The 26,373-nt window shown below is 36.6% G+C and overlaps 2 pseudogenes; one reads left to right on the top strand and one right to left on the bottom strand.

Annotated features, from left to right (window-relative positions):
* Positions 1 to 8,051: 8,051 nt before the first annotated feature.
* On the bottom strand, positions 8,052 to 9,983 carry LOC123924234 (annotated as a pseudogene).
* A 5,666-nt stretch (positions 9,984 to 15,649) lies between these two features.
* Positions 15,650 to 22,986, top strand: LOC123924238 (annotated as a pseudogene).
* Positions 22,987 to 26,373: the final 3,387 nt, after the last annotated feature.

Below are 26,373 nucleotides of genomic sequence, written 5' to 3'. Positions count from 1 at the left end.
AATAAGGAAAGTCCACTCTGCAGTAGTCAAAGTACCTGAAACTCTTTCTTAGTTTTGGATACAACCAACTGCATCAAGACAGACTGCTTGAAGACAAAAGTTTATCAACTCCAACGGTTCTCTTGCAACGACTCTTTTCTAGTGGTATATATACTAGAAGATTCAGCTACAACATATATACAATTATCAAGAATTGAACGTGCGCTGAACAAACTCTGAACTCTGTGATATACAAGCTCTGAACCTTTCTCAAGTGTTTTTGCACTTTAGCCAAATACTCTGTAATATTTGTATTTGCTCTATTTAGGTTCATCTAAGAGCATTTGTATATTTTTATATACTTTACTATTTACTTGAGGAAACTTAAGCTTGTGTGCTTAAGTGTGTAACTTAAGCTTGTGTGCTTAAGTGTGAAGTCTCTTGCTTGTGTGCTTGAGCATTGTTGAGAAGTCTCTTGCTTGTGTGCTTGAGCATTGTTGAGAAGTCTCTTGCTTGTGTGCTTGAGCAGGTGTAATCTTGTGTGATTATAGTGAACTCCCTTGGAAGTGCAAGGGGACTGGACTACTCTCGTTTTGTGAGAGGAACCAGTATAAATTGCTTGTGTGATCTCTCTCTCTATCTCCTTAACTTGTTATTTATTGTGTTACTTTTCCGCTGCTAACGTAGTTGAGTTAAGAACTTGAAAAAGTTTTAACTTAGCTAAAACACAATTCAACCCCCCCCCTTCTTGTGTTTTCACACCTTCAATGGGTAATTGTTATTTTTCGGTTTTGGAAAATCGTTTTTGAAAATAATAGCAACTGTGAATTTATCGGCCGAGTCGCGGTTCGATACGCTCTCTTTAAGACGTTTCACGGCACTACCCAAATTGTGCAAGGTAGACTATCAACCGTGAAGTCCCCAGGATAAAACAGCCAATTCAAGCGAAATACCGTTAACTACTGCACTGTAGAAAACGGTCAGAAAAACACCTCCGATGGTTACTACGAACCAGTCTAGATTGATATGCAAATATCAATTCGAAGTGGTAAACCACTTTCTCTGAAACAACAAGAAAAATTAATTTGAAGTAAGAATAATATTGAGAGAGAGAAGAGAGAGTTGCAGTTTTTGAACGTGAAAAATTAATTGTGAGAACTGATGTGTATTTATAGGGAAAGAATGCAACTGATGTGGAGCAAGAAGTGGGAGAGAATCAGGGCCAGCACATCAAAAACGTGGCCATGATTTCAGGAATCTCAGTTATGACTGAGTTCAAAATAATAACGGTAACAATTCCGTTTGACTTGACATTCAGCACACAAAACATGTGCGCATTTGAAACGGTAAGCACACTTAGTGAAAATTAATTTTTAATTAATTTTTTTCACTTCTGAGTATTAAAAATTAGGATATCACCAAGCCCAAGCCCAAGCCCAGGCCCGGCCCGAACCGAACCGAACCGAGCCGAGCCGGCCGGACGGACGGCGGCGGCGGCGGCGCGCGCGCGCGCGTGTGATATTCGACATTGTGTGCGGTCTCCCTTTCTTACAAAAGTGGGTACCCCAAGGGCACACCCTTGGTTGCCACTTTGTGGTATATAAACACTACTAAAGGTAGTGACCCATCCAATGTGGGACTTAAAAGTGAACTTTTTCAAATTCACACCTTTAGTTCTTTCACTTGTGTTTACATCTATGCCAAGTTCATCATACAAGTAGCTAAGTTGCTAACTTGTTCAACAATGTTCCAACAATCCCCCACTTGAATTAAAAAAAGTTGTTTCAGAAGTAACGATAAACGTTTCTTTAAGATTATGCATAAGCAAAGGTGACGCTTGTCTTGAACCTTTACATAGCGAGTAAGAGCCCGATTTAACAAGAGTGACGCTTGTCTTGAACTCTATCTCAGATTTTTCTCAAACCCGCACATAACCTTTTCCTAAGGTGTTTTCTCAGCCCGTGCATTTCTGGCCCTGCACGTATATCCCAGTTTCATGAACGTTCTAGGAGTTCGCCCCATAAACTCCATAGGAACCGGCCTCAGTTCCACATTCATATAGGTGAGTCTATCTAAAGTACCCCTGAAGTGTGGTACTCCTCTGACACAGAGAATAGATTTCATTAAGAGTTTTATTAACTCATCCTTTTTCACTTCAGGATACATGCTTCTTATACTTGCATGTTCATTCCCTATTACTCATGACTTGTTGTTTACCCATTGAAACCTAATTCTTGGGATCTCCAGTCTTTTAGGTTGGGTTACCATCATAAGTAATTCACAGTAGGCATTAGTCCCATCTTAACAGATGTATTGTAGACTTTCTCTCTAGCTAGTCCTTTCGTCAAAGGATCGGCTAAGTTATCATCAGTGCGTACATGATCCACTCTAACAGCACCTTTAGTGAGCAAGTCTCTCACGGTGCTGTGCTTTCGTCTTATTTGACGTCTTTTACCGTTGTAATAACGGTTCTCAATTTTTGCGATAGCCGCGGTACTATCACAATGGATCAACACAGCTGGCATTGGCTTTTCCCATAGGGGAATCTCGGATAGCAAGCATCTCAACCAGCTTGCTTCTTCACTAGCAGTTGCTAGTGCTATCATCTCAGACTCCATAGTGGACTGTGCCAAGATGGTCTGTTTCTTAGACTTCCATGATACAGCTCCTCCGGCTATACTAAAAATGAAGCCACTCGTTGCTTTGGAATCATCTGACAAGGTGTTCCAATCAGCATCACTGTACCCTTCAAGTACAGCAGGAAATCTCAGATAATGTAATCCGAGGTTCATGGTCTTTTTAAGATATCCCATGACTCTATTTATAGCTTCCCAGTGCTCATTACCAGGTCTACTGGTAAACCGGCAAAGCTGTCCCACGGCATATGCAATGTCGGGTCTAGTGCAATCAGTGACATATCTAAGACTGCCAATGACGCTCGCATACTCAGACTGTCTAATACTATCACCAGTGTTCTTAAATAATTTTACACTGGCGTCACTAGGAATATTACAGCAATCTGAAATTGTTCATCTAAAGGCATACCTTCTGTTATTATCTCATGAGCTATTTTCTGGAGTTCATGAGACTGCACCTCTACAGACCTTTCATCCACCATCTGGTACTTCAGGTACCGACTCACAGCATATTTTTTCACACCAGCCTCTTCAGTATCATATTTCTTTGACAATGCTTCCCAAACATCACGAGCAGTACTGTATGTTCTATAGTAATCATACAGGTCATCTTCCAGTCCATTAATTATGTAGTTTTTGCAAACATAATCATGACTGATCCAAATTTGTTTTTCCTTTTCAGCTTGCAAAGCCTGGGCTCTTATCTGGTCTGTGTCACTATCTTTTTCACCAGACACAGATTTTTCACCGTTGGTAACCGTTTGGTCCTTTGTTCCTGAACCAGAAGCAGCAGGGATTTCAGGAACAACAGGAATAGGCTCTTTCAGAACGTAGGCACATTTTTTCAAAGTTAGAAAGAAAAACATTTTTTGTTGCCAACGTTTGAAATGAAGACCTTCAAAAATAAACGGTTTCTCAGTGTTACCAACAGCAGAATTACCGATAACTTCTTCAGTTGCCATGATAGTTTGAAACGTCTTAAAATTGTTATTTTTCGGTTTTGGAAAATCGTTTTTGAAAATAATAGCAACTGTGAATTTATCGGCCGAGTCGCGGTTCGATACGCTCTCTTTAAGACGTTTCACGGCACTACCCAAATTGTGCAAGGTAGACTATCAACCGTGAAGTCCCCAGGATAAAACAGCCAATTCAAGCGAAATACCGTTAACTACTGCACTGTAGAAAACGGTCAGAAAAACACCTCCGATGGTTACTACGAACCAGTCTAGATTGATATGCAAATATCAATTCGAAGTGGTAAACCACTTTCTCTGAAACAACAAGAAAAATTAATTTGAAGTAAGAATAATATTGAGAGAGAGAAGAGAGAGTTGCAGTTTTTGAACGTGAAAAATTAATTGTGAGAACTGATGTGTATTTATAGGGAAAGAATGCAACTGATGTGGAGCAAGAAGTGGGAGAGAATCAGGGCCAGCACATCAAAAACGTGGCCATGATTTCAGGAATCTCAGTTATGACTGAGTTCAAAATAATAACGGTAACAATTCCGTTTGACTTGACATTCAGCACACAAAACATGTGCGCATTTGAAACGGTAAGCACACTTAGTGAAAATTAATTTTTAATTAATTTTTTTCACTTCTGAGTATTAAAAATTAGGATATCACCAAGCCCAAGCCCAAGCCCAAGCCCAAGCCCAGGCCCGGCCCGAACCGAACCGAACCGAGCCGAGCCGGCCGGACGGACGGCGGCGGCGGCGGCGCGCGCGCGCGCGTGTGATATTCGACATTGTGTGCGGTCTCCCTTTCTTACAAAAGTGGGTACCCCAAGGGCACACCCTTGGTTGCCACTTTGTGGTATATAAACACTACTAAAGGTAGTGACCCATCCAATGTGGGACTTAAAAGTGAACTTTTTCAAATTCACACCTTTAGTTCTTTCACTTGTGTTTACATCTATGCCAAGTTCATCATACAAGTAGCTAAGTTGCTAACTTGTTCAACAATGTTCCAACAATCCCCCACTTGAATTAAAAAAAGTTGTTTCAGAAGTAACGATAAACGTTTCTTTAAGATTATGCATAAGCAAAGGTGACGCTTGTCTTGAACCTTTACATAGCGAGTAAGAGCCCGATTTAACAAGAGTGACGCTTGTCTTGAACTCTATCTCAGATTTTTCTCAAACCCGCACATAACCTTTTCCTAAGGTGTTTTCTCAGCCCGTGCATTTCTGGCCCTGCACGTATATCCCAGTTTCATGAACGTTCTAGGAGTTCGCCCCATAAACTCCATAGGAACCGGCCTCAGTTCCACATTCATATAGGTGAGTCTATCTAAAGTACCCCTGAAGTGTGGTACTCCTCTGACACAGAGAATAGATTTCATTAAGAGTTTTATTAACTCATCCTTTTTCACTTCAGGATACATGCTTCTTATACTTGCATGTTCATTCCCTATTACTCATGACTTGTTGTTTACCCATTGAAACCTAATTCTTGGGATCTCCAGTCTTTTAGGTTGGGTTACCATCATAAGTAATTCACAGTAGGCATTAGTCCCATCTTAACAGATGTATTGTAGACTTTCTCTCTAGCTAGTCCTTTCGTCAAAGGATCGGCTAAGTTATCATCAGTGCGTACATGATCCACTCTAACAGCACCTTTAGTGAGCAAGTCTCTCACGGTGCTGTGCTTTCGTCTTATTTGACGTCTTTTACCGTTGTAATAACGGTTCTCAATTTTTGCGATAGCCGCGGTAACTATCACAATGGATCAACACAGCTGGCATTGGCTTTTCCCATAGGGGAATCTCGGATAGCAAGCATCTCAACCAGCTTGCTTCTTCACTAGCAGTTGCTAGTGCTATCATCTCAGACTCCATAGTGGACTGTGCCAAGATGGTCTGTTTCTTAGACTTCCATGATACAGCTCCTCCGGCTATACTAAAAATGAAGCCACTCGTTGCTTTGGAATCATCTGACAAGGTGTTCCAATCAGCATCACTGTACCCTTCAAGTACAGCAGGAAATCTCAGATAATGTAATCCGAGGTTCATGGTCTTTTTAAGATATCCCATGACTCTATTTATAGCTTCCCAGTGCTCATTACCAGGTCTACTGGTAAACCGGCAAAGCTGTCCCACGGCATATGCAATGTCGGGTCTAGTGCAATCAGTGACATATCTAAGACTGCCAATGACGCTCGCATACTCAGACTGTCTAATACTATCACCAGTGTTCTTAAATAATTTTACACTGGCGTCACTAGGAATATTACAGCAATCTGAAATTGTTCATCTAAAGGCATACCTTCTGTTATTATCTCATGAGCTATTTTCTGGAGTTCATGAGACTGCACCTCTACAGACCTTTCATCCACCATCTGGTACTTCAGGTACCGACTCACAGCATATTTTTTCACACCAGCCTCTTCAGTATCATATTTCTTTGACAATGCTTCCCAAACATCACGAGCAGTACTGTATGTTCTATAGTAATCATACAGGTCATCTTCCAGTCCATTAATTATGTAGTTTTTGCAAACATAATCATGACTGATCCAAATTTGTTTTTCCTTTTCAGCTTGCAAAGCCTGGGCTCTTATCTGGTCTGTGTCACTATCTTTTTCACCAGACACAGATTTTTCACCGTTGGTAACCGTTTGGTCCTTTGTTCCTGAACCAGAAGCAGCAGGGATTTCAGGAACAACAGGAATAGGCTCTTTCAGAACGTAGGCACATTTTTTCAAAGTTAGAAAGAAAAACATTTTTTGTTGCCAACGTTTGAAATGAAGACCTTCAAAAATAAACGGTTTCTCAGTGTTACCAACAGCAGAATTACCGATAACTTCTTCAGTTGCCATGATAGTTTGAAACGTCTTAAAATTGTTATTTTTCGGTTTTGGAAAATCGTTTTTGAAAATAATAGCAACTGTGAATTTATCGGCCGAGTCGCGGTTCGATACGCTCTCTTTAAGACGTTTCACGGCACTACCCAAATTGTGCAAGGTAGACTATCAACCGTGAAGTCCCCAGGATAAAACAGCCAATTCAAGCGAAATACCGTTAACTACTGCACTGTAGAAAACGGTCAGAAAAACACCTCCGATGGTTACTACGAACCAGTCTAGATTGATATGCAAATATCAATTCGAAGTGGTAAACCACTTTCTCTGAAACAACAAGAAAAATTAATTTGAAGTAAGAATAATATTGAGAGAGAGAAGAGAGAGTTGCAGTTTTTGAACGTGAAAAATTAATTGTGAGAACTGATGTGTATTTATAGGGAAAGAATGCAACTGATGTGGAGCAAGAAGTGGGAGAGAATCAGGGCCAGCACATCAAAAACGTGGCCATGATTTCAGGAATCTCAGTTATGACTGAGTTCAAAATAATAACGGTAACAATTCCGTTTGACTTGACATTCAGCACACAAAACATGTGCGCATTTGAAACGGTAAGCACACTTAGTGAAAATTAATTTTTAATTAATTTTTTTCACTTCTGAGTATTAAAAATTAGGATATCACCAAGCCCACGCCCAGGCCCGGCCCGAACCGAACCGAACCGAGCCGAGCCGGCGGCGCGCGCGCGCGCGTGTGATATTCGACATTGTGTGCGGTCTCCCTTTCTTACAAAAGTGGGTACCCCAAGGGCACACCCTTGGTTGCCACTTTGTGGTATATAAACACTACTAAAGGTAGTGACCCATCCAATGTGGGACTTAAAAGTGAACTTTTTCAAATTCACACCTTTAGTTCTTTCACTTGTGTTTACATCTATGCCAAGTTCATCATACAAGTAGCTAAGTTGCTAACTTGTTCAACAATGTTCCAACAGTAATCTCCATTTCACTCATGTTGACACCACTAATTGTAATAAAGGAGTAAATATTATAAATAAAAACACCTCAAAATAAAGAGTACAACCAATATCTTCTTACTATTTTTAGGAATCGACAAATCATAAACATAATGATCAACTTAGTAAAACTAATAAAAAGATAGCAATTAACCTCACAAAGAAGTGGAGTTGCACATTGCACATTCTTGCAATATAAAGGGATCAGGATTCCATGCAGTCAATAACAACTGCAGTCATGCAGTCACTGTATGGAACACCCTTAGATTAAATTTTGGTGGGTCCAGATTAAAATATGGATGGCTGTGATTAGCCTGCAGTCAAATAGTGACTGCAGGGAATCCATTTCCAATATAAAGGGGTACATTGCTAAATTTAAAATCGTTGACATTCACAACTATTAATTCCTACCGGTTCACACTATTTGGTCCTATGTTGATGAACTTAATTCTTTCCTTGCATCTAGTGAATCAACCAATGTTGTTGGACTGCTATGTGCTAAATCTAAGATGTGCTGAGTTTGACATCAAGGACTACGTAGATGGTTGGTAGGTTGTAAATAGTTAATAACAAATCAATTGTTCTCAAGCTTTTGTATATTTGTTTTAGAGTTTGAACCGCATGCATTACTAATAATAACAACAAGGTTCATCGTATGTGGTTTTAGGCACAATTACATAAATCATTTTAACTTTGAGACTCTAAATATGGTAGCATTGGCATCTAACCCTAATTATCACCATACACTATTCATTTGTATCATATTAGACTTCCTCCACAACTCACACATCAACAACATTAAAATCATATAATACACAGTTTATGAATATGAATGAAATTGATGAGAAAATGACAATTCAATGGCCAAATAATTCATGATTTATTCTTTTATTCATATGTGTGGCTTCGCTTCTCAATCTTTACGGGGAAGCCACCTTTCATTAAAGAGGTAAGATACGCAGTGTACTCCGGCTCAACCCCTTCAACCATCGTCGGAACCACCCTAAATTGTCTCATAATCCCGGCAACCACCCTCTTCATCTGCAAGAATGCCATTTCCTTCCCTATACAAACCCTAGGTCCAGCCTGAAAAACTGGATAATTATAAATATCCATCCCAACAAAGGTCCACTTCCCATCCTTATCCCGACTCAACCACCTCTCGGGTCTAAACTCAGCCCAGTCAGATCCCCATATCTTCTCAGACCTTCCCATAGCGTATACATGACACGTCAGTCTCCACCCTTTCTTCACTAAAGTTCCATTTGGCAAAACATCGTCGTACGCTGCTTCTTTAGTTACCACTGGAACTGGAGGGTACAACCTCATACTCTCACATAACGACGCGTGAGTGTAAACCATATCCTTCACCTCATCATAACTAACTGTTTCCGATTTTCCCATAACCTCTTTGAGAATCTCATTCTCGACGTGACTATGCTTAGAGAGTAACCAAAAGAACCATGGGAGTGCTGCTGAAGTTGTATCTCTTCCTGCAAGAATAAAACTTATTACAATATCAATTACAAAAGATTCATCTGAATGACCAGAATTTAAAAACCGCGATAAAATATCCAATGATTCCAACGATGTTTTTTCTATAAGCTCTTTTTTCTTCTCTCTAACGATTCTTGTCGCTAGTCCTCTTACTTCAGCGACGGCCTCTTTCAGCCGTCGCTCGGTTCCAATGTTTAGAATTCTCTTCACTTTCCATAGAAATGGGAAAGCCGCGTTTACCCTCTTGCTGGTGATTACTGAGCTGTCGTCGAAGGCTTTTACAAACGCGGTTTCAGGAAGCGAAGGGAGAAGATACCGAGGATCGAATCCAAACGCGATTATGCAGATATTATCGAATGTGAAACGTTGGAGGATGTCTTGGAAATTAGAGAGGATAGTTTTGGTTTCTGGAAGCTTCGGAGAGAATAGGCCGGAGACGATCGGAGAGTTCAATGTCGACCACCGTTTCAACAAACTTACGGAGGGATTTAGTGTTGAATTCGTGGCTGGATATTTGTCGTTGGAGCTTCCAGGTTTCACCGTCGGTGTTGAAGATTCCGTCGCCAAGGAAATCACTGCAGCATTGGATAATCGTCGGACCTTTGCCGTAGCAAAGGAAGTTGGTTTTGAGAACGTGTTGGACGACAGCAGGGTCAGCTGTGAAGACTTGGCGGGAGCCGAATGCGCGGTTGAAGACGAAGGTGGAGGAAGGGATGGTTTGGAGGATGTCGGAGATCCATTGGATGCGACGGTGGAAATTGGCTGCTAAAGAAAAAGCTGAACCGAAAATGGGGTAAGATTTGGGGGATGGCGGCGGTGGAGGGTGTTTTTGGGTATTTTGATAATTTTGTTGTAGCTAAGAATAAGAACGAAATGAGAGTTGCAGAGAAAAGTAACAGTGAAATCAATGTTTGGAAATCCATGCTTATCAACAAAAAAAGAAATGTTTGGAAATCCATTTTAGGCAGCACGTTAGAGATTGGACTTTGTGGTGACAGTTTGTTTTCCTTTTTTTTCTTTGTGGAGTACAATAATAATGATTGTGTTGATAGCGGTGTACTCTCTTCTTAGTTTTTATTTTATAGAGTCTCTTTCAACTTAACTAAGGTTGTGGGTTTGATCATTGATTTGTGCATGCAGTAATATTAAAATGTTTAGGGAGTAGGCATGACAATAAAACCCATACTCGCGGGTACCCACCCAAACCATACCCGCTTTGACGGGGAAAACCCGAGTTGACTGGGTTTGGGTTCGGGTTTGGGTTTTCCTCGATTTCAAAAGATGGGTTTGGGGCGGGTAATGGGTACATTGATACCCACCCCGAACCCGCCCCGCTTATACTAAAAATTAGATTTCACCTATTTTAAATTAGAAACGCTTAAACAATCTATTAAATTACGTTAATATATTTATTTTTTATTTTAATTTGAGTATTAAACAATCCATTTTCTCTATTTTTTTTTTCTTTATTTAAAAAAATATTGTTGAGAGAAAATAATTTTGGACATTTAACTTTTTTTTAAATAAAAAAATACTAAAATATAATCTAAATTCATATGAAAAGAGGCGTAATGGGGATACCCGAAACCCGATGGGCATACCCGATCCCCGTTGGGTATGGGTTTGGGGTTATCATTTTTATCCCCGCTCGAATTTGGGATGGGTTTGGGGAAACCCAAACTTTATGGGTTTGGGTTTGGGGAGGGCAAAACCCGTCCCCGCCCCGCCCATTGCCATGCCTATTAGGGAGAGTTTATCATCCATTTGAGTCTTACAAAAAAAAATTAATTATTGAATGTCACAATCGTTATTTTAATTTTTGTAAAAAGATGAATTTGAAATAATTTTACTATTTTTAATTAAAATATCATTAAAATCATTTTTAAAATACAAAGAAAAAATTACTTTTTTTAAAAGCTAACACAAAGCACCCTCATGTATTAAATTCCGTAGATTTACTTTTGTTTAAATAGTTTATGTAAATTTGTGATTATTTTCTTATGTATTGAACATTTACTAGTTAATAAAATATATTAAATTTGTTTGCTTAAAAAAAACAAAAACAAATGCACTCTTAATACTTTTTAGAAAATCATTATTACTAGCTAGCAAAAATGATTTTTGCTATAATAGTAAACGAAGGATGTGGTACGAGTTCTACTATTGATCTGTCTGATATTCCAAGACTAGATTGAGTTTCCCTTTAATCTCTTTCTTCTATTCTCTCTAAGATTGTTTGTTTCAAAGACTAACTTCAGCATATAGATTGATTTTTTCTTTATAGTTATACCAAGCTTTTATTTTGTGTTGTTTTCGGATTTAAAAAACCGTTAAAAAATAATTTTTACAGCCATCGAAGAGATTACTGGGTTGAGTCGCGGACTAGGTCGCTCTCTTTAAGACGTTTCGTGGCACTGCCCAAAATTGTGCAAGCAGACTATCAACCATGCCGTCCCCAGGATAAAACAGCCCAGTTTCAACTGTATACCGATATGCTACTGCACGATAGAAATCGGTCAAAGAATACACCTTCTTGAATGATACTACAATACCACTCGAATTGATGTTGCGACATCATTCTATGTTTCATCGGTGATTCAGTGATACTACAATATCACTTAGATTGATGCTACAACCTCAATCTATGAATCAACGGTACTACGATACCACATGTATTGATGATACTACAATATTAATCAATATAATGACACTGAGGCCATTCCAATATGGTACTAAGACCATTCTCAAATCAAAGGGATAATGGTAATAAAACCATTCTTTATTTGAAGGAACTAGTGATACTTTGATCACTCTTAAAATAAATTAATACTAATATAACTATTAGTATCCTTAAGGAACTTATGCTGATATAAATCAACAAACACCACTGGTTTGATAAAAGATTAATAACAATTGGTCATAAAATGAATAAGAAATATCCAATTAGTTATTATGGACTCAATGTACTTAAGCATGATTTCAACTAAAAAATAGAGAAAAGTTTTGCTAAAATCATAAGTCTCGCAAAATAATAGAACAAACTTGAATGTAGACATCAAGATTAAATTCAACATTAGAAAAGGTCCATATTCAGCATTAAGTTCTAAAATGTAAATTCATAGTATAATACTCCCAAAAATTAGACCCGACAATCATACTAGAGTTCGGTCCCTAATAGTGATCATCCATTGTTTGTTTAAAAAACAAAATAAAACTAGCATACCTTGAAATCTGCCATCACCGCTTGCAACTAGCTTCAACTCTTTGGATGAACATAGCTCCAAAACCAATTAAACAAAATATTGAAATGTTTATCACATAATCGTGTAGTCACTTGACCATGTATCTACAACTTGATTGTACAAATTATAATTGCTCCAACCTATGTTCAACCATCGACTAAGGATAAATGGCTTTCATAATTTTTTAACCTTGAAATATGATATGCTGAAGTGGAAGAAATAGTCACAAGAAAGGGGGGGTTTGAATTGTGACCCTTTTTAAAAATTAATCCTGCATTCTACAAAATTGATCTCAAGTGTATACTTGGATAAATGTTAGTGAATTATAGAACAGCTTGGTCTGAGAACGTTCTTTACTATAAAATAGATTGTTCCGAGAACGTTCTCTACTGCGTGAGAATTCAAATTAAATATAATGAAGTGCTTTGTGTGATGTGTGTTTACAGTAAATAAAAGAGAATAAGGAAGAGAAACAACACACAAACAATTATCCTGGTTCACCCCCTAATAGTATGGGCTACTCCAGTCCTCACGCTCCTGTGAGATTATCCACTATGAGATACTACCGATCTCAAATTACACTTCTTCCTTGATCTAGTCCAAGATCATAATCTTCCAAGCTTCACTCGCTTGATCTACCTAAGTCCTCCAGACTTTATAAGGTGTCACTCAATCAATAGTTACGTATTGACTTGAGCCAATCTTTTACAAATGATGATGGTTTGGATCTTCAAGCTTTTACAAAAACTCAAACAATTGAGAAGCTTGTTACAATGGAAAAAACTCTCAGTTCACTCAAATGATATACTGATCCTAGTATTGAGATTACAATGTTTGGAGTGAGAGAGATTTAAATAAAGAGACAAAGATGTAACCACTTAAAAATGAGTTATGTTGAAAAATGGTCTCTTGAGTTATTTGCTTTTAGAAACTCAAAGGTTAGTTTGAGAAGCAAATAAAAACACTCTAACTCAGAAGTATGATGAGAATGTAGATCTTGAGTGTGAGTGATAAAAGAAGAGTTTTATGACTTGTAGACAAAAACAAGTGATTGATGATTTGTAGCTTCAACTCTTGCTCTTCAATGTTGCCAAAGCCTTCCTTTTATAGTTGAACCTTGAGTCTTCAGTTCCTTGGTCCCAAAGGAAGTTTTCCAACGGCTAGTTGCTTCAAAATAGACAGCTCATGCTGAATTGTTGAGTAGATAAGTTCTGACTGTTCTTTCTCAGAACGTTCTCTCTGCTGTTCTTCATATTTTCAAACAAAAGAGCCATAATGACAGCTTGCAATGGGCTGTGGATAGTTGTTCTTTGCTTTTCCACCAAGTATAGCCGTTACAAATCATTTAAACACGTTTTGGCCAGCTGTAGATGAGTTTGCATCTTCAAATGTAAAGGACAATCATTCTCAGCATCGTTCTCAGAGTGTTCTCCAGACTGGGTAATATATGACTTTGTTCTTTTGAAGCAGATTTGATGCATGACAGAAACCAGCTGTAATATGTAGAGGAAGCAGCTGTATTGTCCTTTTTGGAACTGTTCATGATGTCCTTTCCAAGTACTTTCATTCTTGATTAAAAATTAATCTCTTTGGAGAATGTTCATTTAATAATGAAATTGAAAGTACATGACAACTATGAGTTGAAGATGTGTTGTCCCATTCTCATTGGTCTATGTAAACTTTGTCTAAACACACTTGAGACACCTAATGAGATCTTGCCTTGAGAATTTATCATGTTGCACATGTTTGATCCTTAACTATGGCCAAAGGGGAAAGTCACTTTTCTCCCAAATAATCCTTGCCTTAATTGATCATAAACTGTTGTGATCTTGTGATTTAAAACCAAGATAAAAGTGTTTCTTTGTCTTAAACGTAGTTGACTTAAAGAAATAAGTACTTTTGCTATGAAGCTCGTTCTTGGAGAAAATGAAGCATGAACTGTAGAATGTTCTCAGAGCATTCTTGAACCAGCATTCAAGATTTTCTTCAAGGAGTGAGACACGCGATCTTGATCAATTAACTTGAAATCTTGCTGCTGCAAAACTTCCCTCAATTCCTCTTTGATGTTTTGCACACATGGTTGCTTGCTCATTGATGATCTTTAAGATTCTTTAGTGGAGACATGGAGTACTCATCATTGAGAATGATTAAACATTTATTCCTTGTGCATAAGCTCCTTTGAAAAACTCATGACCATCATTCTCAAATGTTGTCATCTTGAGAAGCTTTGGTAAAATGATACTTTGAGTAGGTTTTGAAGATCCTCAATGAATGCATCATTCCCATTGATGTTAATTGTAGTAGTAAATCCTCAAAGCATATAACTCAAAAACTCATTGTAACCCTTGTCACATAAAATCAATATATTCTTGAGTAGCTTGTGATGCAGGTTTTTCCATCCTGATTCTTCAACTATGATCCTCAAATTCTTCCTTGATTATTCAATACTTGTTGTGATCCTTGTAGTGACGAGGAAGACAATTAACCATGAAGTTCACTTTCTTGCTTGATCCTTCGATGAATCTTTTTATGATTCAAAACAACAGTCTTTAAAAATCTTCTTGAAGCTTGTGATACTACTGTTGTAATTATCTGATGATACTCCAATTCTTTCATTGTTTGAGTATATAAATGCACTTGTTGACGTGAGTAGCCTCTAGCTCGTCCATTTGCTAATATCTATCTTTCAACAAAAACTCAAGTGCAAACATCAGTAGATCACCATTCATAAAACTTAACATTTATTCCATAAGGTTTGTTGTCATTAAAACACTAAAATGGATTTTGCCTCAACATATGCATCATTTTTTTTTGTTTAGAAGCTTGCCGTATCTCACTTAAGGGCTGAGATGTATATGCATATATGCATCTATTTTCTTAGTGAAGCAATCAATTAGAATTATTCTCCCATAAATTAACAGTTACAAAATGATGGAAAATAAATCACAATAAATTAAATAAATAAATAGTATGTCCAATATCATCAAAGTGTAGGACTTAATTTATTTATTTTCACAAAATTACACACTAGTATGCTACAACACACTAGTATGTTCTAATACCCGATATGAGACTCAATTTTATTTTCAATTCACACACCAATGTGAACTTTATTCCAACATTTTGTTAATAGTTATGCCTCCGTTTATTAGCATGAACTCCATATATATTAGAGATTATGTTGAAAACAAAACAAGATTGCGTAAATAACGATAAAAGACCATGTAATGTTGTATCCTGTAATTATTCTTGTCATCATTATTTATTTGTATCTGTTGCGTTTAAGTCTCTATTTAGAGGCTGGCTGGCTACATGTTCAATTTAAGTAATTTGAATGTTAATTTATTACATTATCGAATTTTAATTATTTTTGTATATTGTGCATTTATATATGTATTTTTATATAATGTATTACCGTATCATATTGGGAATTTTGAATTTTTTTTCATATCACCATATCGGTATCGTGGAGCTCCGTAGCAATTTTGCCTTACAATATCTATTCTACGTATTTACTTGCGTATGTTTTTTGTCATGTTTTTGAAACAGCCTCTTAATATAAGATAACACAAAACAAAACCCATCTTCAACATTGATTTTACAAACACTAGCAACAGAACAATATGGGAGAAGTAGACCCAGCTTTTGTTCAAGAACAAGAACACAGACCAAAACTGTCCATAATCGAAGCCAAAGGAATTCCCGAAATTGACCTCTCACCAATATTCAACCATGAAGTTCCAGATCAATCTGCTGTTGAAGCCTTAGTGAAGGAAATTGGAAGTGCATGCAAGGAATGGGGATTCTTTCAAGTTACAAACCATGGTGTTCCTTGAGTCTTAGACAGAGACTTGAGGAAGCTTCTAGATTGTTCTTTGCTCAGAGTTTGGAGGATAAGAAGAAAGTTGCGAGAGATGAGATTAATCCAGCTGGTTATTATGATACAGAGCATACCAAGAATGTTAGGGATTGGAAAGAAGTGTTTGATTTTCTTGTTAAAGATCCTACTTTTGTTCCTCTCAATTCTGATGAAGATGATGATCAAGTTATTCAATGGTCTAATCCATCCCTTCCATATTGTTGAACTATATAGAGTTCGACCCATTATCTAGTTAGTATAGATCCATTAGCTAGTTAGTATATAAGATAGAAGTTGCACTCATTTGTACTTTGACACATTCATTTGTATCAATTCTATTAGTTTCATTACAGATTTCTCAAACTTTTCTCTCCTTTTACTTTGATATCATGAATCTTAACATGGTATCAGAGCCTGGTTTCCTCCTTAGGCACACAATTCCGCTGCAATTTTCCCGAGAAAATTCAACTCTCGGATTTTATTTTTCCTTCCATTCTCACTTTTCATTTTCCAGTTTCGATTTTCTTCTCTGTCCATGGTTCTTAATTCCTTTCAGAATATTCTTCAATCTTGATTCAATTTTCAGTTTTCGATTTTAGTTCTTTTCTCATTTCCCGTTTCAATTTGGTTTTGCGTTTTTCGTGATTCCAATTCATGTTCTTGATCTGACTTCTTGATTTCTCTTCTTTTTGATTCTTGTTCCGTGTTTGATTGCGATTTTGTTTTATTCGCAATTTTAATTCATCATTTTCCCCAAATTCTAGGGTTTGAGACTTCATTTTGATTGAATTTCAGTTGATTTCCATTTTCGCTTTCGATCGCATATCATCTGCACTCTGTTTCTGGTGCTGTGTTATTTTCCATAATGATTCAAGGAGACGAAGATGAGAATCTCAATTTCGATGATTCTTTGTATATTTCTTCGTTAAAAACTTGTGGCAGTTCGTTATTTCATTATGTTACTTTGATTCTTTGAGTTCACCGGCATTGGCGGCAGTTATTGGTGAGATTGCGGTTCTTTTCGATCTTGTGGTGGATATGATTTGACGATTCTTGAGTTTCGGATTCATTGTGAGTGGTGTTATTGTCACCATTGAAGATACTGATTGCAGAATTGAATTTTGCTCTCTTCAATCCTTGAGGTTTGTCTACATTGTTCATCAAATTCTGTTGAAGGTTAGGCTATTTGATTTGTCGGTTTGGTGGTGTATCTTTCGATTCTTGAAGTTTTGCCGAAGATTCAGTTTTGATTCTTTCAATGGATGATGATTTGATAGTTTGATTCTTTGATTTTGCTACTCGTATGTGATTAGTGGTCTTCATCTTGAAGCATTGTGATACAATTTGTCATTGATTTTTTTTAAGCTCTAATGAAGTTAGAGACAAATATGCATCAGAGGCTGGTTTTTTGATCAATTTTAGCTTACTTTTGATCAAAGATTCATTGGCTTTGAATGTTCTTTGAAGTATAGTTCCAGCTGCTTATTGAAGATTGGTTTTGGCATTAGTTGTGATTTTCTACATCACTGGTATTTTGGATGCACAATTGTGTGCTTCGGAAGCTTGACATTAGTAATTGTTCTGATTTTGACGTGCTCTAACAGTTACTATTAATTGATCAATGATTTCCTGCAAATTGTCAATTCTGTGAAGTTTTATCCAAGACTGGTTCAGATTAAATGATATAGAGTTAGTTGTTGTGATATGGAAATTCAAGTTGGAAGTTCATTGTTACCAAGTTTACTATTAATCTGGTTACTAAAATGCATCTTCTCCAAAAGTTGTCATCTGAATTTTATGCCAAGCTACATATGTTGAGAAGGGTTTATAGAGATTTGGTACAGTAATATTGTTCTACTTGAGCACATGAAAAGTTTGGATTGGAATTTGGCTGCTGGTTCTACCTGTACTTTGGATTATGGCTTGGAAGCTATTAAATTGGTTCAAGTATTTAGGTCTGTTATGGTTATCCAATTTGGAGTCTAAAGGTTCAAGTCTAGTAGCAGCTTGGTTGCTTGTCCTCAGTTTTATGCATTTGGCTTATGCTTGCAGATAGTTTGAAATTTGAAGATTGGAGACATTTTTTGATTTGGCTTATGCTTAGCTTATCTCCTCTTTCATAGTCCCATATTAGTGGTTTGTTGTCCTGTTTGGTACCTCACTGCTTCTGTTTTGCCTCCTACAAGTGTTGGAGTTTAGTCTTATTTGAATGCCCTTTGTGGTTGCCGCTAGTTTTTCTCGTATTGTGAAGATTCAAGACCGGTTTTGAACTCTTTAATCTACTCTTTGTTGCCCTGTTTTAGGCAGGTACTTAGCCATATTGGCTTTGTTGCTTTTATGCTTTCTCTTGAGCAGCTTGAATTTGCTTGCTTTGTCAAGTGGTTATTTGGTTTTCTTTTTGATGTGCTATCTCATCTGAGCACAACATTGGTATTGATGCTTTACTCTCTAGCCATCAACCATGCTACTTGATCTTTCTCCTTGATTTGTTGGTCCTTAGATGAGCTAATTACCTTTAGCACGACTTGAGTATTGATGCTTCACTTTGTAGACATCAGACCCTTTTGATATTCTCTACTAGATCTTTCTCCTTGATTTGTTGGTCCTTAGATGAGCTAATCACCTTTAGCACAACTTGAGTATTGATGCTTCACTTTGTAGACATCAGACCCTTTTGATATTCTCTTTTTTGCTTCTATCTTGAGTGATTGAGTGCTCTTGATGGTTAAGCTTTGTGCCTTAATTGGCTTTGTTGATTTGCTTCTGCCCTTAGTTGGCTTTGATAGATTGTGTTTCTTCCTTATGGTGGTTAAGCACTACTAGTTGTTGTTTTCTAGCCGATGTATTATGGCAAATTTCATTGTATTTTCTTTATATTGATGTACCTTTGTATTAGTGATCCCAAGCTGGAAGTGTTGTGACCACTTTCCAGCTTGCGGGAGGCTGTTGAACTATATAGAGTTCGACCCATTATCTAGTTAGTATAGATCCATTAGCTAGTTAGTATATAAGATAGAAGTTGCACTCATTTGTACTTTGACACATTCATTTGTATCAATTCTATTAGTTTCATTACAGATTTCTCAAACTTTTCTCTCCTTTTACTTTGATATCATGAATCTTAACACATATCCCCCACAATTCAGGTAGCTATTATTTCATCTTTAATCAATACCAATTATTCATTAATTGATTGTTGAAAGTCTCATGTTAAGAGTAAATAATTATCTCATTAGTTGGTAATTAGTTTTTTTTTTTTTTTTTTTGTGTGTGTTAAGCTTCCCCTTCCTAGGGGAAGGGAGTCCTAATAATATGAAATTTGGCCGCGCGATAAGTAAAATCTGTCTAAAAAATTGTTCCACCCAGAAACTGAACTCGTCTTTGTTGTGAATTCTTTAATAATCACACCAATAATCTTGATGTGTGGAGCAAATCGAATATCAAAATGTGGAAATAGCAATAATAATCACGAACAAAAGATAAGCAATAAAACTGTAAAGAACACGAAGCAATTGTTTACCCAGTTCAGTCAAAACCGACCTACTCTAGGGGAGAGAGCCACTCTCCGTTCCACTATCAATGAAAAGCTTGATTACAAAGATTCAATACAAGAGTTTCAAGAATTTAGAGTTTTCCTAAATTCTACCCTTTTCCCGAATCTCTCCCCGTGACCAAGAGATTCAATCAATAAGTGTTTACAAGGTGTTACAAATACTTCCCCGACCCTAGAGATTACCCAAGAGAAACCCTCTAACACTCTAGCCTTCATGTTGGAGAAAGAACCCTAAAAATCACATTTTTTCCTCCCTCTTGCGGCTGAAAACATAAAACAGGGGATATATATAGTCCCGCTCCAAGCCTGGCGCAGCCCAGACCAAGCCTGGCTCAGATGGCAGAGAGCATCACCCAAACCTGCATTTTCATTGAGCATGGCGCAGCAAGCATCAAGCCTGGCTTGATGTCCTGTAACAAGACCAATTTTCTGTTTTCCTTGCACAATTCAAAGGCAATAACCAACAATCTCCACCTTGCCTTTAAATTGATGGTGATGTCAACTTCCCACCAACCATCATGCCGCTCTCTCCAAGTTTACACCACCCTTATTCGGCCCCCGGAGTCTACCTCTCCGTACTCCCGAAAAATGCTTGCCTCCAATTGCCCCTGGATTTTTAGGACAACCCACAAGCTACACCGTACCCTCTTCAAACCCCGGATTGTAGCTTTCCGTACTCTTGAAGATATGCTTGCCTCCAACCAACCTTGAAATTTTTAGGTGGTTTCACAAGCTGCAACCTCAAACTCTCCTTGTGTCCAACTACCTCCCGCAGTCTAACAAGTTACCAAGCTTGATCACCGTTGCTTCCACACAAGGTCTCCATAGCCATACCACTTTGGTGTACCTCCACCTCAAACCGAGATTCCTCCACCAAAGCCTTAAACCGGTATATCCACTATGTCCTCCACCTTGTAACCGAGTATTATTCCACCGCCTCTCCAGGCCGATGTTGAGTATTATTTCACCGCCTCTCCAGGCCGATGTTGAGTATTCTTCCACCGCCTCTCCAGGCTGACCTTGTTCTTCACCATCGCGATCTCCATTAGATTTTTACCTCCGAGGCACCGGATAACAACACGTCGTGTTTTATCCATCATCCCGAACCTTAAAAATTGCTCTTGCTCCCATCTTCACTTTCCACAATTCCAAATTGTTTCCCGAAAGTCCCTCGATAACCCATTTTGAATCCATGGTACTTAATCCAATTAACACTTTGCCCACGGTGGGCGCCAATTGTTGTGAATTCTTTAATAATCACACCAATAATCTTGATGTGTGGAGCCAAATCGAATAAGCAATCAAAATGTGGAAATAGCAATAATAATCACGAACAAAAGATAAGCAATAAAACTGTAAAGAACACGAAGCAATTGTTTACCCAGTTCAGTCAAAACCGACCTACTCTAGGGGAGAGAGCCACTCTCCGTTCCACTATCAATGAAAAGCTTGATTACAAAGATTCAATACAAGAGTTTCAAGAATTTAGAGTTTTCCTAAATCCTACCCTTTTCCCGAATCTCTCCCCGGTGACCAAGAGATTCAATCAATAAGTGTTTACAAGGTGTTACAATCACTTCCCCAACCCTAGAGATTACCCAAGAGAAACCCTCTAACACTCTAGCCTTCATGTTGGAGAAAGAACCCTAAAAATCACATTTTTCCTCCCTCTTGCGGCTGAAAACATAAAACAGGGGATATATATAATCCCGCTCCAAGCCTGGCTCAGATGGCAGAGAGCATCACCCAAACCTGCATTTTCATTGAGCCTGGCGCAGCAAGCATCAAGCCTGGCTTGATGTCCTGTAACAAGACCAATTTTCTGTTTTCCTTGCACAATTCAAAGGCAATAACCAACAGTCTTCTCATGAACAACCAGTCATTTGGTGAAGCTCATTAACCACTTAAGTATAATGTCTTGGTTAGTTGAGAACTAGTTTGTAGTTAGTTACTCAATTAAAAAGTGTAATTATCCCTATAAATAGGACATTTATGAACAAGATTAGTTTGAAGTTAACGGATAAGATGTTATATGATTCAAATTGTTCATAAATGATGAGTATACAACACCTTATGAGTCGAATTTGTGGGTTTGAGTTAGATCAATCTAAACTCTATGGTAATATTATAGAGTTTAATTATCTTAGATATGTTGTTAACTTTTGTTATTGGGTCACTTTGGTCACGCTCCAGATGTTCTGTGTATGAATAGGGTGGATTATAAGAGTATGTGATATGACCTAAAACGTGTAAAGGTGGACATCTTTCACCTTATAGCCGATTTTATGGTTGAGTTATTGGAGAGAATCCAAATCATAAGATTGATACTTAAAATAAAAAGTGAAAATAATTCCATTTGAAAAAGGCAGTGTTCTTTTAGTTTGAGTCATTTAGAATATTCAAAGGTAGAATTGATACTCAATTTAATGGGTTATGTAATTGTGATTAAAATTAATGTTAACATGAGCAGGGCTATAGTTGATGAGTATCTTGAAGAGATGGAAAAGTTGGCCTTTAAGTTGCTGGAGCTAATAGCATTGAGCTTAGGACTTGAAGCAAATAGGTTTGAAGAATTCTTCAAACTTCAAACTAGCTTTATTAGATTCAATCACTATCCTCCATGCCCTTATCCTCACCTAGCTCTTGGCGTCGGACGACACAAAGATCCCGGTGTCTTAACTATTCTTGCCCAAGATGATGTTGGAGGACTTGAAGTGAAGCGTAAATCAGATCAAGAGTGGGTTCTTGTGAAACCTACTTCAGATGCTTACATTATTAACGTTGGTGATATCATTCAGGTACTTTTGGCCTAAGTCATACCGCATTGTTTTGCTATGAATTACTAACACACATACACCAGACACGACATTGACATTAACGCATTGATATCATGTCGATATTGGACACTGACATGCATCAAGCACCAGACACACCTTCAATCTGAAGTGTCTGTGCTACATGTTTTTTTGATTATATTGAAGTTGTTTTGCTTGTGCAGGTTTGGAGCAATGATGCATATGAGAGTGTGGAACACAGAGTAATGGTTAACTCTCAAAGAGAAAGGTTTTCAATTCCTTTCTTTTTCTTCCCTGCACATGACACTGAAGTCAAGCCTTTGGAGGAGCTGATAAATGATGAAAATCCTTTAAAATATAGACCTTACAATTGGGGCAAGTTTCTTATCAACAGAAAGAGTAGCAATTTCCAGAAGAAAAAAGCGGAGAACGTACAAATTTATGACTATAAGATAGCTTAAAGATATAGTATAAGATAAGTATCACTTAGCTTGTGCATGTAAATAAATTGGGCATATTGGAATAAATTGAATAATATGTTGTAGCAGATTGATCCAAAGACAGTGTTTCTGATGAGTGACTACAATTGAATTTGCTGTTAGTGTGTATGTGGAATAATTATGTATGAAAATATAGATCCCGAATAACATATCCATCTCAACCATTGAATTGAAATCACACATGCCTTTAATTAATTTTACTGTGCTGTGGTGTGGCATGAGTATGTTTGATTAGATTATTGTCAATTATTATGCATTTCTTTATTACTATAAAACATAGTCACATGGTTCGCAATTCACTTCAATATGTGTTACGAATTCGGGTACGTGGGGGGTATACATAGTCGGTACGCTTTTTCGGTACGCGGTATGTTCTAATATACAAATTGGTACGGTATAAATAAATAAAAAATTGAGTCTTAAAGAGACAGTAGTAGTAGTAGTAGTATGTTAGTATTATATGAGGAATGTTAATATGTTAATATAGAAGAAATTTCCAGTCCCACATCGAAGTTATAAACATTGGAGAGGGCAAGTGGTTGTAACTTCTGCTTAACTTGTTCACAAATTTTAGTTCAACGAACATGAATGCCGAAATTGCTAATGTCAGATGCTATGATAGGGTTCGAACCTCGGTCCTTTCACTTTATGTGTGTAAGTTTCTAATGACTTATCATTTCGTCTATCTACCAAAAAAAACTTCCGCTTAACTTTGAGATATGCTTTCCTACTTTGTTGGTGATGTTGAAATGAGGCAAATCATGATTGATGTTTATGCACAATTAAGTGATTAGCAGCCGTCCAAAATCAGATTCTAGAGTTTTTATCGAAGGACTTTTTTGTTGGGATGCTGAGTCAGAAACCAATAAACTATGTTACTTTCTTTTTTAGTTTATAATGAGTTGGGGATTGAACCCAAAACTTATAACATATTACTCAAATTAGTCACCACTAGACCAAACATGGTGGCTTATAAACTATGTTGTTTTACTTGCAAGAATTTGGATTTATTTACCTATCTTCTAAATTTCAATCGTTTTCAAAGATTTTTTATTGAACAAGCAAACAAATCCATTTATTTTCTTGTTTTTTAACTAAGGATATATTTTGACCTTTATGATTGGAAATGGGTAATCTCTATTTCACTCTTGTTGACACCACTAATATTGTAATATAGGAGTAAATATTATAAATAAAAACACCTCAAAATAATGAGTACAATCAATATCTTCTTACTATTTTTAAGAATCGACAAAGCATCAACATAATTATCAATGAAACTAATGAAAAGAGAGCAAACCTCACAAATACGTGGGGAGTGGCACATTGCCCATTTGTGCAATAAAAAGGGGTACATTGCTAAATTCAAAATCTTTGACATTCAAAACTATTTCTACCGGTTGAATTTGTAGCTAATAATTAGCTACAAACGCAGTCTTTGTTTAATGAGAGGGACGAAAATCAACAAGATTTGCATATTTAGGACTTTGTTTTTTTAAAAAAATGATACACGGACTAAAATAAAAAAAGCACGTACATACAAGGACGAATGTGATATTTAAGCCTTAAAATAATAATTTTAAAATAAAAATTAAAAAAAAATGAATTTAATGTACAGTGATGATAAAAATTAAAATATTCAGTATAAAGACAAATTTACATAAATATTTTTTTTAAAAAAAAAAAAACATCAAAAAGCACTGAGCAACGGAAAAAACCAACAGAAAGTAATAAAACATCATAAACAAAACTTGAAACTAATAGTAATGCAGGAGACACTTTATAATATAAAAACTTCAAAACAATTTCAATTGGTCTTCTCTTTCTTCTCACGAATCAGTGCTTTGGTAATTGGTGTTTCGGCAACAGATGAAGCTTCGCCGTCTACATCAATAACAGGTACATCCTCGATACTATTAGCTAATCTTTTTTCCAAGTTCTTGCTAGTTAGTGTTATACTAATTGATCCTGCTGCGTATCAATTTCATCTTTGGTTGGATCATCCCTTCAATAGCCTCATACATATATAATTGAATAACAGATCCTCTGCAGTGACATTACTCTGCAACGTGATCTCAACCATTCATTATGATGAATGTGAGTGGCTAAAGTCAAATAATAGAATTATGATGATGAGATCCCAGTGCAGAGTAATGTCACTGCAGTGGATCTATTCTCCAATTATATATGTAGGAGGCTATTGAAGGGGGTGATTTAACCAATGATGAAATTGATACTACATATTCAATTACTACACCAACTAGCAAGAACTTGGAAAAGAGACTGACTAATAGTATCGACGATGTACCTACTATCGATGTTGACAGTGAAGCTTCATCTGTTACCTAAGCACCAATTACCAAAACACTAAAATTGATCCGTGTGAAGCAAGAGAAGACCGATTGAAAATGTTTTCAAGTTCCATTTATAATGATGTTTTTAGTACTTTCTATTGTTATTTTTCGTTGCCTAGTGTTTTCTGATGTTTTTTTAAAACTATTTATCTAAATTCGTCTTTCTACTGAATATTTTTATTAGTAACTAAATAAAACAAAAACGTGAATAGCTTGATCCAAACAAATAAAAAAGAACACTACATGAAAAGAGTGAGTACCTGTACGCTTGTTTTAAGTTTCCTATCTCCTGCCAAGCTTTTGAGTCTTTGATTTTCTTCTTCTCGTAGTTTTTACTCCTTCTCGTAGTTTTCTCCTCTGGCGTCTACATTTCTTATGTTACGGTGAGTTTGTTAATAAAAGATTTTTTATGTTAAAAAAAATCAAGGGTATTGTTGGTATTATAAAAAATCCACACAATTTTTTTTGTATCCTATTTATATATAGGTATAGATATAGATATAAAATTTGTCCGGACAAAATTAGTTGTAAACAATTGTTGATTTAGTAAAAAAAAAAACAGAGTAATGGAATTCCACAAAAATTTGCATTTAGTAAAATTAGTAATAACTTCAAAAGAAAGTACTTTATTTGCACAACTATTTATTTTTTGTCGAGTAGCATACTTGTACAAATAAATAAAGTGTCTGAGATTTGAGTTCCAACTCTGTATATAAAATATTTGTACAACTATTTTCTTCGAATTCAATTAAAATAAACATTATATAATAGAATATATTACTAAAATCGGAATAAAAAAGAATATCTTACTAAAATAAAATAATACAATTTGAAAAAAGAAAAATACAAAGAATTGCAATCAAAAGACTTTAAATATAGTCTCTTGTGAGCATAGCTAATTAATTAATAGGAATATTATTATAGAGACTGATGTTTGAAATTTAGAAACTCCACTTATTAAAATTATAGCCACTAAATTGTTTTTAATTCATTTTTTATTAATTTTTATTTGTTTTAATAATGTATTGACACATGTCACCATATCATTTGTCACACTTTATCACATCAGTATTTTGTTAGGTGACCAAGTAGAAAATTAACGGAATGAACTAATTTTGATAAGGAAAAAAAATATGAGACT

Source organism: Trifolium pratense, linkage group LG4, assembly GCF_020283565.1.
Source record: "Trifolium pratense cultivar HEN17-A07 linkage group LG4, ARS_RC_1.1, whole genome shotgun sequence".
NCBI lineage: Eukaryota > Viridiplantae > Streptophyta > Magnoliopsida > Fabales > Fabaceae > Trifolium > Trifolium pratense.
Note: the sequence above shows the minus strand (reverse complement) of the source record. Positions and strands in the feature narration are given on the sequence as shown.